The 13,336-nt window shown below is 44.1% G+C and overlaps 2 long non-coding RNA genes across 9 annotated transcripts; both read right to left on the minus strand.

Annotated features, from left to right (window-relative positions):
• Positions 1–1,146: 1,146 nt before the first annotated feature.
• Positions 1,147–4,375, minus strand: LOC147978907 (uncharacterized). Its single transcript, XR_015599646.1, has 3 exons — positions 4,283–4,375; positions 2,334–2,438; positions 1,147–1,664 (listed from the first exon to the last, which is right to left on the minus strand). It is a non-coding gene; the product is annotated as an uncharacterized LOC147978907 (long non-coding RNA).
• Positions 4,376–7,438: 3,063 nt separating this feature from the next.
• LOC125519852 (uncharacterized) lies at positions 7,439–11,928 on the minus strand. Of its 8 annotated transcripts, none has more exons than XR_015618399.1 (6): positions 11,568–11,920; positions 10,355–10,764; positions 9,455–10,179; positions 8,843–8,969; positions 8,703–8,764; positions 7,439–7,881 (listed from the first exon to the last, which is right to left on the minus strand). It is a non-coding gene; the product is annotated as an uncharacterized LOC125519852 (long non-coding RNA). The 8 variants fall into 8 exon arrangements; XR_015618396.1 differs by lacking the exon at positions 7,439–7,881 and adding an exon at positions 8,086–8,517; XR_015618393.1 differs by having other exon boundaries at positions 7,443–7,881; positions 8,703–8,969.
• Positions 11,929–13,336: the final 1,408 nt, after the last annotated feature.

The following is a 13,336-nucleotide window of genomic DNA, read 5'->3' on the forward strand; positions in this document are numbered from 1 at the left end:
AGTGTCCACTTCCATGATGATAAATCACACGTCACAGAAGTTCTTTCGTCAAGGGTGACCGACACGTGGCATCCACCGTAACGGAACATCGTTAAGCTATCGGGTCGGGTTTTGGATCCGATAACCCATTAACAACCCCGACCAATGGGGATTTTCCACGTGTAAAATCATCATTGGCTAGAGGAAACACGTGTCGGCTCATCGTTGGGACATATGTCATCCACTCACTGGACAGAAGGCGCCTATGATACATCGACACGTGGCACGGCCCAACAGTGGCCCATTCCTATGAAAAGGTCGGCCCATTTGACTTGGTCAAAAGTTGGCCGGCCGGCCCATGGAAAGCCTGTTAACGGCCTATTCGCATATAGCCCATTTACAGCCCGCTAATCCAAGGCCCGTTACGCCCTATCCGTATTAGGCCCAGTAGCGTCATCTGGGCCGTCCAATATGATTTCATCCCGTTTTCACTTCTGGCCCATGTATAGCCCATGACGTCTTTGGTCCCATATGAGGCCCTTTGTAACTCTTGGCCCATTAGCGGCCCATGCTGAAATTGGCCCGTAATGAACAGTGTATTACTTTACACCCATTAACGGCCCGTGGTGAAACTGACCCGTAATGAACAGTGTATCACTTTATACCCATTAACGGCCCGTTATTCCGTTGGGCCGTTTCCAGCCCAAGTTAACTTTCGGCCTTCTGAGGGCCCATTTATTCTTGGCCTCATTTGCAGCATTCGATTACTTACGGCCCGTTACTGTCATTTTCTGTTTGTGGGCCAAATTCAGCCCGTCGTTACGGTCGGCCCGTTTGCAGACCGTTAGTCTGTTGGGCCATTTTTATAGCATCACCAAATACGGCCTATTAACGGCCCGTTATGGTCAGCCCATAAAATGTACGATTTCCATTAAAGGCCCATCTACGGCCCATTAAAGGCCCGTACAAGACCCATAAATGAGCCGGTGGCCCATGGATCCTACGAGACGTAGAAGGCCCATGGATACTACGAGACGTAGAAGGCCCATGGATCCTACGAGACGTAGAAGGCCCATGGATCCGACGGCCCGTGAAGGGCCATGGTCGAGCGAATTAGCCCCCGTTTGAACGATATAGCATATTCAAAGAATTATCCTACTCAATACTATCACCTCTAAAAAGCCTACACTATTACAACAAAGAGATCAAGGCATAGAAAGGTAGAATAATCCTACACTATACAATAAAGAAAATACAACTGATTATACCCACTGGGCATTATGGTTCGGCACAGGTGATAATAAAGCATACACAAACAACAAATTACATACACTAGGCAAATACAGCTCATACATCATGGACGCGCATCAACTTAACTCCAATTGAACTATAATCTCTTCAGAAAATAGGATTGGCCGGATTCAGATAGCACAAATTTCAGTCTGCAAAATCTCCAATTCCTTCATGGTTACCTCAGTGTCTTGTTTCATTTTTTTGACTCCTGCATCTAATACTTGCATGTCCAGTATCAACTTGTTGATTATACGTTCACAATCATGTACAGGTTGTCTTGCCACCTCTAGTTGATGCTCGAGAACATCAGCACATTCCAATTCCAATACATATTCATTCGGTAACGACCATGCCGCACTGCTCGCAGATCTTTGTGTTGATGTCACTTCATCCTGAAATGTTTCTGTAAGTACACATGACTAGGGCAAAAATATAGTTACAACAATGAAGCGAACAAGACACTATTTTGTACTACATGGCAAACAGGACTAACAATAATGTTACACGTCACTTTCAAAAAAAATGTTACACGTCATGAAGCATAAGCAGGTGATATTTTAAAAATTATAAAAAAGATAGTTGGTGCAGCCTGCATACATAAGTCCCTCTTAGCTCACCAGAGGAGCATGATGTTGGGGCCCAATCGAAAACATAGACAAGTTACAAATTTAGACAGCACATTGCGTATAAGTAAGCAAGCAGTTGGCCATTCTGTGCCTCAATTAAAGTCTTAGGGAGCATAATGAACAGCAGAGGGTTTCATACAAACATACTACAGCAGGCAGAACTATGCAATCATTAGCGTAGTATAAACTAGATTGTGAGCCTCATGAAATAATAGTTGGTTAATAGACTTCAAAGCTTCATGCACACTTCGGCAGAGTAATTAAATGGTAAGGCCTTTAATTATGTCAACTAATAGTGATACAAGTACCGAACATCAGGCATGATTATTTGGGCATCTCATTAACTGAGGACAAATAAAGCAATTGAAAAGAGAAAATTAACTATGCCTGAAACAAACAAGGAATTGAATTGTTGAGTTGCATACAGTGACTTACCTTAGCAGGTTGAAGAGGCTGAGCGCAGCTCCTACTTCTCTTGCAAGGCTCCTTGCTAACATCTTGTACTTGGAAATCCTCAGTCTTATCTTCATTGCACCCCCTCTGCAAGGTGACACAAACTAGTTACTCATCTCGTTGGAAGATAAATATGCATACTTTCCAGTCTGTGAACACAAAAGAATGAGATTATAACAAAACAACACCACATAATGAAACATGCCGCATCTCTTGCACTTGCACACAATGAAATGAGCATTTACTATGTCTGCACTATGTAAAAACTAGGCATACCTTCGAACTAGATCTCCAGGTACTCTTGGAGAGCCTATTGTAGTGTACAACCAAACCTTTTATGTCACCTATGAGTTAGATAAGGCCCCACTATAGCAGCCCTTAGTGTTTAAATCATTGACAAGCTTTGTTAGAGTGTTATGTCAAGAACAACAAGTAATCAAAGAAAACAGTCCTAGTATGGCTGGCTGATGCAAACAAGCAATTGAACAGATGTGTGAGCAAATCTTACATATCAAGAAAAGAAGCAAAGAAGGAGGCTTAAATACCATCACTTGACCGACCAGATTTAAGGGGCATTTAAACATCATGTGCAACGTATGAACTAACAGAAACATTGCATATTTCCAGATTTTACAATGGAATGCACATGTATTAGGTTATGCCATGTATGATGATGCCTAAATGTACAGATAGCAGGCAGGAGTGATTCATCATTGCACGCACAATTGAATTGCATGTTAAGGGCCAGTTTGATTCCGCCTTTTCAGGGCATAATGTCAAAATAAGCCATAAAAGATGTAAAGAAGTCATTTTTGAGTTATGGGCTTGGGCTTAACTAATTTCGCTTTGGAGGGGGATGTTCCGGGTAGAACCTCACTAAAAATTGAAGGGAAGGGGAATAGTGAAATGACTCTATTGTCTACCTATATTACACTCAAAATGCAACTGCTGACGCCCGTGTCACACCTGACCCTCAAGTAAAAACAAACACGCAAGCATTAATTGCCCTGCCCGCTTGCATCTCCTCTCCCCTTTCCACTATACGATGAATTGCTATGAGCTGCTCTTGCTTCTGCTATATGATGAATTGCTATGAGCTGCTGCTGCTGTATGATGAGTTGCTATGAGTTGCTGCTGCTGCTATATGATGAATTGCTATGAGCTGTTACTGCTGCTATATGATGAGTTGCTACAAGCTGCTCCTGCTGCTGCTATATGATGAGTTGCTACAAGCTGCTCCTGCTGCTACTATATGATGAATTGCTATGAGCTGCTCCTACTGCTACTATATGATGAATTGCTATGAGCTCCTCCTGCTGCTGCTATATGATGAATTGCTATGAGCTGTTCCTGGTATATGATGAATTGCAGATTGCTGCTGCTGTATGATGAGTTGCTATGAGCTGCTGCTACTGCTGCTATATGATGCTTTCAGGTGGTGTTGCTATACGATAATAACCAGCCACTTGGACCATCGAATTTCAATAAATAATTGTTCTTCATTTAAATATGGGTCATGCGTTCTTCGTTTAAATTAGGCAATGGGATCTCTATGGAAAACATTGACCAAAGTAGATTATGCCAAGTAGATGGTATCTTTGTATTTGCATTTTGAGCAAATAGTGATGGTTTGTTTTCCTATCATATTAATTACTGCACTGGGTTCAATTTGTGATGTCTGCAAGTTAAATTAATTTCCATATGGGCAGCAAAATGAAAAAAATATAATGCAATCTAGACTTTCCACTGATCATACCAAAGATAAGCTGAAAACGCAATGAAAATAACTGGTTGGCTTATTACATGGAGCTTATATTCACAGGTGCTTATTTTCATAGGATAACTCGTAATAACTGTCCCTAAGAAACTTGGCTAATAGAACTGGCATGCAAATAACATGTCACGATGATTGCAATGGAGGAGTGACGTACCATGGCACACTGTATAGGCTCACTTCTACCTCTCCTTTTTTTGCGATGTTCCATGAAATTGCCACATACATCTTGTACTTTTTCATTGTGTAACCCTATCTGCAAGTTGACACGGCTAATTTCAGACATCTCTACATGATACTACATTGCATATCCCTTGAGCATATTTAAACCACCAATTAACGATTGTGTGCGTACCATAAAATAGCCATGACTCTGTATGCTGGACTAGCAGGCACTCTAAGGGAGCCTAATGTAGTGCACTGGAATTCCTACATGCCACCTACGATTTTGTGTAATGTACTGCCCCTGTTCCTAAATATATGTCTTTGTAGAAATTCCAGTATGGACCACATACAGATGTATATAGATGCATTTTCGAGTGTAGATTCACTCAGTTTGCTCCGTATGTAGCCTATAGTGGAATCTCTAGAAAGACTTATATTTAGGAACGGAGGTACGAGGAAGTATCATGTATGACATCTACATATCTAATTTAGCAGCCAATAGTAGAAATCATTGTCTGCACAAAGGGATTACTGGTCGAAAATCCTAGCAAAGCACGCTGGCAGGCACAGAACAATACAAGAGAGAGAGACGCGCTTACAAGATCATAGCAGTGCCTCAGTCCAGGATCTTGGTTGGCCAAGCTGTTAGATCCAGAAGAAACATCGTCCTTGTAGTTTTTGCCAGCTGCATAACAGGTAACAGCGACCGGTTAGTATATTTGAAGTACATCAGGCAGGTGATGCTGGACAGGTTTAAAGGTGACAAGTACCTAGGCCGTGGCGGGTGCTTGGCATCTCTCTAGACTGTGGGAATCAGGTTAGAAACGTCGAGGGTGATGACGTTGCGCTGGCTGTCGTGGTCCGGTAAGGAGATCTAGAACCGTCGAGTAGGGTGTTTGTGGAGCGGCTCCGGTAGGGTGGACTACGGTGTGGGCGAAGCGGATCTATGGCCGTGGACGAGGGCGTAGGTGAAGCTGCTCCGGTGGTTTGGTTAAGGATGTTGTCGATGGTGCGGATCTGCGGCCGTGGACGGGGCGTCAGAAGCTGCTCCGGTGGTTGGGTTAAGGATAATGTCGACGATGCGGATCTGCGGCCGTGGATGGGCCGTCAGAAGCTGCTCCGGTAGGTTGGATGAGGGTGCGAGGAAGCGGATCTGAGGCCGTGGCTTGTGAGTTGGCAAAGCGGCCCCAGTAGGGTAGAGAATGATATAGGCGAAGCTACTCCGGTAGCATTGATGAAGGTGTTGGAGAAGCGACTCCGGTAGGGTTGCGGAAGGTGTCGGCGAAGAGGATCAGAGGCCATCGACGGGGGCGTCGGTGGGGCGGCTGCGGGGCGTGTGGACGAAGCGTCTCCGGTGGGAAGTACGAATGAGCCGCTGTAGATGCGCGGCGGTTGACGAGAGTACCGGCGAAGCAGATCCGGTGCCGTGGACAAGGCCGACACTGAATGGGCTGTGGTACAGTGGTGGATGAGTAGTCTACTTGTTTCTAGGGGAGGTGGGAGGGGTAGATGCGGCCGCAGAAGCAGATCCGGCGAGGTGGACGCCGCTAGCAGTGAATGGGCTATGGTACGCCGGTGGATGAGTAGTCTAGGGTTTCGAGAGGGGAGGGGAGAAAGGGCGATGAAGTACGGACGACGTGATGTAAGATACTCTGGTGCTGTGGAGTTAGTCGCTTTTGCGGGAGGGGGAGAGGAAATGGGGGTGCCGTGTAGTGGGGGTACCGGAAGTTACCAAAGCAGCCCCGACCTATCATGTAGATGAGGGCGGTATTGTAACTGTTGGTCTCCGTGCACCAAGGACAAAAGGGGGATTTCACATGCTAAAGACTAAGGTGGCAGAAATTTTAGAAGAAGGCGGGAGATTTTATCGCCCGCGGGATCGTTCGTATCCAGTTTCAACTAATTTTGGACCGTGCTAGCAGGAAGGTCATGCTAGACTGTGTACACGGGGCACGCGTCAGCAGTTAATAAATGGTGTGAAGTCCACCCCAGAAAAAAGACAATAACTCACGATGATGCGCCGATAACTTGGACGTTCACACGGGCGCGGCCAATCGTACGGGTGTAGTGGCGCGTTCACAAAAATGGATCAAACGCTCAGCCTATGTATTTCTCGTGTAAATAGATAATTCAGTGCCATTGGTTATTTACTTTAAACATAATGCATTGACGTGTTAGTGTAGAGGCGCACAAAAAGAAATGGATATTGTAGTCAGCTACTTAAAAGTGTTACCTCATATGATTGCATAGCCTCCATTTCATAAATTGCGTACCCATTGAATTCATATATTAATATTACATATATTACTTCAAAATAGAAACTTAAATCATCCAAAACTAATGAATTTGAATGCAAGAGTAACAATAGTGCATGTTCATGATAGCTACATTGGTTGTTTGAAGAAACATCACTGTAACTTTGGCATGCACAACTAAAAAGGCTTATTTAAATAGAAAAAATGTGATATGTGAGTGTCCAATCTTTATAGCGTCGAATCGATATTGTACCTTTGGCCATGATACAAAGTAGATATTGACTTATGTTCAAGCGATGCACGTCCACGATCGCTAGATAGTGATACGTGAATGAATTGTGTAATCTCTCTCACACACATACATATCTCATTTCCCTGTGGGCATCGGAATCACACACGCGCACTTTGTGTATTTCTCTTCCTCTCTCAGGGTTAAATTCGTCTTTCTATCCCGTCCTACAAGTCTCTCACATAGAAACACACAAGCTCTCTATGTCTAACACGCCCACCCCTTTAATTCCGCCCACCCACAGCCACTAATGTCTCTCACACATATGCTATCTACCTATCCCTTAATATAGCTAGATATGTGTCACACAAACTTCTTCTCCCTACTAGCAAGATGCCCATGCGTTGCATGGAACATCAAGATGCATTTGTATGAGAAGTTTATCTTGTGGGAGAAAAGGATGAACAAGAGAATGCCTTATTTGCAAATGCGGAGAGGGGTGTGGGTATCTTTTGGCAAAATTGCCATAGTTTCCTTCCTGTCCGTCGGATATAAACTGGATGGCCTATATTGTAGGATGGCAGGAACACCATCATCACCAACTCTGTTTTTTATAAGAGTAGAGATATGTGAGTGTCACTGCCTCCCTCCCCACACACCCACACTTCCCAACACCGAAGGAGTAGGGTGACACCTCGATCTTGATACTAATCTATCGACTGGCTTCTCTCTCAAACATACACACACACACACACTACCCGGCACCGAAGGAGCTAGTAGGGTGGCACATCGATCTTGATAATAATCTATCTACTCCTCTTTCAAACACACACACACACTCACTAGTTGTGCCTCTGTTCCTACCGCGCACACTCTCAATACGTATTTCTCTCCCTCCCCCCCCAACAATGACAGCAGAAGGGTGACAACTCGATCTGATCATAATCTGTCAATTGGTTTCTCTCTCAAACATTGTGTCTCGATGCCTCGCACGGTAGCCCCCTCGATATGTAGACTTCTCGCGCGCGCACAGCTATAGTGACGATGACGCTGAACCCAGTGTGCCTTATTTTTACCGGCCTCATGTGATAGTTTTCACCCTGTTTTCTGTTAATTAACAACGCAACATTTTCTTTGTTACTACTAGTGAATGTGAAATCATTCGGGGCAGACATAAAATATATCACTTCAACCCAATTATCGCAACAACTATTTTAAAAGAAATAAGCTAGCTGCCCGTGCGTTGCACGGAACATCAAGATGCATTTGTATGAGTAGTTTATCTTGTGAGAGAAAAGGTTGAATGAGGGAAGGCCTTATTTGCGAATGTGGAGAGACATGTGGGTATATATTTGCAAAATTGCCATAGTTTCTTTCCTATCCGTTAGATATAAATCCGGCGGCCTATATTGCAGGATGGCACGCACACCATCATCACCAACTCTATTTTCTACTCCCTCCGTCCGAAAATACTTGTCATCAAAATACGTCTAGATACATTTCCTTTTATCCATTTTGATGACAAGTATTTCCGGACGAAGGGAGTATTTGTCTTTTTAGAGACTAGCACAAATGCCCGTGCGTTGCAACGGGAGAAAAACCTGAAATCTATGAACCTTGGTTTTTTTACAGCAATCTATGAATCATAGTTGGCCGAGTTGAGAAACTGTGACAACGACGATGAGAAAAAAGATGGATGATTTGACTGTATCACGACTTGACCTCATGACATGGGGTATGATTCTGAAATTTAGAAGTAGAACATGAAAAAATAGAAATATCAATAAACCTGAAGTAATAGAAGCAGCAAGCAAACCAAGCTAGACTAACAATTGTAGGAGCAGCAAGCAAACCAACCTAAATTGATATTGCATGCAAAATTTCTCAACCAACACATTGCAGTGGGAGAAAAAATATATTGGACCCACCTAGCTCACTACCCAATTCCCTCTATTTGAACTATCATGCTGAATCTCAATAGGCACTCTTCCTGGAATAGGCAAGGCAAAATGAAAATATGACTCCTGGAGAGAACTTCAATATCCTGTAGTAAACAAAAGATACCTACAAAATTAGTTGAGAAATGGCGTTGCTACATGTTGTTATCTGAATCATAGATTGTAGAAGTCACAAAACAGCACTCATGTCTTCCGGTGCCATCTCCTTTAGATGAGTAATGCTCTCGAGTGGAAGGGCTGTTGTTGGATAGGAAAGAGAACACAAAAAAGTTTGATCAATTGCAACCTCTACAATGCTTCTGTCACAAAATAACACAAACATATGAATTCGGACACATTTTCATTTTAAGTCCTGACAAATCTCTACTGCGGCATTTTGGAACGTGTCATTCCTATTATTTATAACAGCCATTAAACATCCATATATTAGAGAAAGAAATGAACACACTCTGAACTGGTGATGTGCTCATTGGTTCAACTATCAATACTTTCTTGTCTTTACACTTATGCAATTAGGAAAAATAATAATGTATATTTTCTTAATCCTACAAAATATGTGGTTATGGTTATGGTTTCTTATTTTTCATCAAAATCTCGAATGGAAGGCGATTATCGCCACAACTATCGCAACATCTGCTAAATTACCAACAACCTGCATTACAAATAATTATATAGTACCACCCTAGCAAATCCAGTTATTACTACTTCACAAATCCAATTACCTTTAAATGGGTCTGACATTCTTGCTCGTTATTGGAACCAGTCACTTTGTGTGCACTATCAACTATAGAAGCTCATTCACAGATTTCTCAAGAGAGCAGAACCAATCTATTAGGAGGTAAAAAAACCACACTCGGCAAGGAAAGTATGTCAATTGTTGCATGGAATTTGCTTGGCTTGAGTTTATACAGGTAGCCCTTGAGCGGTTAATTCCGGTTCGCAGCCAAGTGTGCAGCTCGTTGATTATGAGGTTGCAGGTTCCGATGCAGTCGCTTGCCTTGCCATTGAAAACCCTACTGTTTCTCTCCTTCCAAATCTGCCACCAAATGAGCATGCAAAAGGCCGAGAAATCTTTACGGTGATGCACAGCGATGTTATCAAGAATATGTAGCCATCACTGTAGCAGGGAATGAGTGCCATAGCTTGGTCATAGGTAATTGAATTTCATCAGAAAAAATCCCCAAACAGCAGCAGAAAAAAAGAAGGTTGCAAATAAGTGTACCGTAGACTCAAACCGCATAATCCCGTTTGCTGATGGATTTGCTAATTTTTTGGCGCACAATGGATCAACCACCACTGTTAAATATGCCTCTTCTTGGCCAACATCTCATTCATCTCGGCCAGCATCAGCCTTCGGCGTGCCATCCCAACCACCACAACCTCCTCCTCCTCCTTTACCTCATCAACAAGATGCACCTTTTCTAAGGCCTTCTTCATGCTCGCATCACTTCACAAAAAATTCCTAGGTCAGCTAATTTGCATAAAGCATGAAATCTATAGAAAGTCCAATGTGTTATGCTGAAAAAATAACACATCAGAAATCTAGAAAGAATGACAGGTTTGATGTTTTAACTAATCGATTGCATTCAAAAGAAAAATGAATAACATAAAAGACTATTTACCTTCTTCGAGTAGTACAGAAGAACATAATATTCAGTATAGAGAGGGCGACGCATCACTCGCCGCCTTTTTTCCCGAGGACTACAGCACGCTTACGCCGGCCTGGACCACTTTATAAAACTCAGAACTATACAAAGGCAAACTATACGGTGGGATTAATAGAAAAGTAAATGAAGGGAAAATTACAATCTCACAAATAGTTGATACAACATAGTGCTCCAATCCATAAGAGCCCTTCATTAATTTCATTTGAATACCCGTTGGACCAAAATATATAAGATCATCAACAATCTTGCTAGCAGTAATGTGCAATTCCTCATAAACATCCCAGAAGAGCTTGGAGTTCCTTCGCTTCCATATATTCCACATGACCGCAATAAGCACAATAGAGTGAATATTGTTGAAATAATTTCTGCCCAGAGATCTTAGACTGAATCAACATTGAGTGGATGAAAACTTTAAAGTTCAGACTACAACAAGGCTAGGGAGGAGGAGCTGATTAACATATGAGCAATATTCTCTAATTCATCACAGAAAGGACAATTGGCTGATTGGCATATGTGCACTATACAATCTCACTGTCTATTACCACTTTACCTATCAAATTGATTAGCAATATTACTATTAGCAGCAATTGGCAGTGTATATCAGGACCAATCAGTAGCATACATGTATCAGTAGCAGGATTATGAAGCAGTCAGCCACACCATGTTCTCATCACAACATGGCCAATAAAAAGAATCTACCCAGCACTGAATCAATAATATGACTTACAGATTAGAGAAGAGCCAATAATATGGTAGGTGCACTTCATTTATGATTCTTCTACCTATTAGTGCTAAGCAAACATCGCACTATGAAGGACCGTGGCATAGTGATGGTGACCAAAACGGCATCACGGTGCTAGACGGGAGGCTGTGACATGTGAGGTTCCGGACGTGATGGAGCAGATAGATTTTGAAGAACAACCGCAACTGGATCATGACTTGGGGCGAGGGATCCGTGGTGGTCGTTCTCGTCCACCACGACGGCTCTCCCCATCGCTCGTCCATGGCATCGGCAGCCTCCCAGTGCTTATCTATTTTGTTGGTCGCCTCCACCAACACGGCGCCCCTCCCCGTGCTCCTACCACGCCGCCACACACGTCCAACACCGAATCTCTATCGCCTCTGTCAATCTCGATCTGGTGGGAAGTAATTGTGAGAGAAAACTAACCTGAGGGAGGGAGTACCGGAGCCATCGCCGGACCAGCAGTAGGTAGTCGCGCAGTCCCTATTTTCCCTTCTCTTCTCTCCATCCCACCTCGTCTCCCTCCCTCTTCTCTTCCTCCGAGAAGACCGAGTCACCATGGCCATGGACCGCCACCGCCTCGGGCCTCCACTACACACCGCTGTGCTGGATCGCCTCGCCGATCTCTGCCGCTCCCCACCTCCCGCAGCCCTTCCACCGACGGGAGCGCCGCCGCTCGATCTGAAAAATGTCAAACCTTATTTTTTTTCCAAATTCATCAGGGATTGCGGGTTGAATAGGCAAAACAGTAGGGTCTTTTATGCGAAAAGTGCACGACGTACGACCAGAAGCAATCGGCTGGTTTATTAGTAGGTAGAGATTTCAACAAGTGACTATGACCAGACCTTACCAACATACTTAAAAAAGTAGTCCATAATTTTGATGTTACCCTCTTTTCTTGGCGGTGCAGTGCCATCTGGATACCTCATAAATAAATAAAGTACTACATGATACTAATATATGATACATGTCGGAGGAGTACTAAGTATTATTAATACAGTTTTGCTAGAACTCATCTAGATGAGATATAATTTGGTCTCACTTATCTTTTATAGCCATTGGATGTGATGCTATATAAGATGCGTCTGTGCTGACGTGGGTTGTATTTTTTCTTGTGCAACGAACTGACCACTGCATGTCATGTTTGATAGTCTCAAGTCATTAAAAGCATACAAGCCCCACATCTCTTCTTGGTTGATTCCTCTATTTATGTCAAAAAATAAGAAACAACGTGAGAGTTAATGCACCACGCCTATGTGTTTACTATTTGGTTTTCGTAAGATGACTTAATACTCACCTAGATGGAGGGAGTATTCGATTTGACAGCGGGCGGCGCAGTTCCCGATACGGCTTTAATGCAGACGAGGGAGGGAGTAGCGGTTCCTGATATGTTGAACGACCAATGCATCCTTCTTCAATTAATGCATGAGGAAAGTAATGGGAGGAGGTCCGGGAAAAGAGGCTGCACGATGTGAATGCAACGCAGTTTGCCGTCATTGCCCTCATATAAAGGCGCCCCTCCATTCCAATGCATCTACCACATCGTACGCACCTAAACATTTGCCTAAGTACCTACACTAAGAACAAAAGAGCTCACTCCAGACCCATGGTGGCGATGATCGTGAGCGGCCAGCGGCGGCGCCAGATGGTCCACGACGCCGGCCTGCGGCATGGCACCGAGGATCGTCTTTAGACGGTGTTGGAGACCGGCTGGTGGATGGCCGCCTTTGACGCCAACTATGACTCTCAGTTGGACCAGATGATCGTTGCCACCAACAACAAGTTCACCGTCCTCAAGAAGCTCGCGGACGACATTGTCGTACTCCTCCAGCCCGCGCGCCCAGGCTCCTCATTGCCTGCCACCCTAATCGGCCTCCATGGCCGGAACCTCTTTCAAGCACTGGTGGCCCTGCGACTGCCTGCCGACGCCACGAAGAATGTCCACCTGGAGGTCGCGCTCGCTGTGAGGCGCCACGCCCTGCAAGAATTCGTCGACCTACAGATCCACATGTACGAGGAAATCGTGTACATAGGTATCTACAAGGCCAGTGAGGACGCTACGACGTTGGCCTTCCTCAACTGGCTGGAAGCCTTGGATGCCTTTACTGAGAAGCACCTCGACCTCGCCACAAAAGCCGCCGCTCCATAGCCGCCGGTCGGTGGTCCGGCGCACTAAGTTGAGGAGGAGGAGGTCA

The sequence above is a fragment of the Triticum urartu genome, chromosome 3A (genome assembly GCF_056163025.1).
Source record: "Triticum urartu cultivar PI428250 chromosome 3A, HENAU_Tu73, whole genome shotgun sequence".
Lineage (NCBI taxonomy): Eukaryota > Viridiplantae > Streptophyta > Magnoliopsida > Poales > Poaceae > Triticum > Triticum urartu.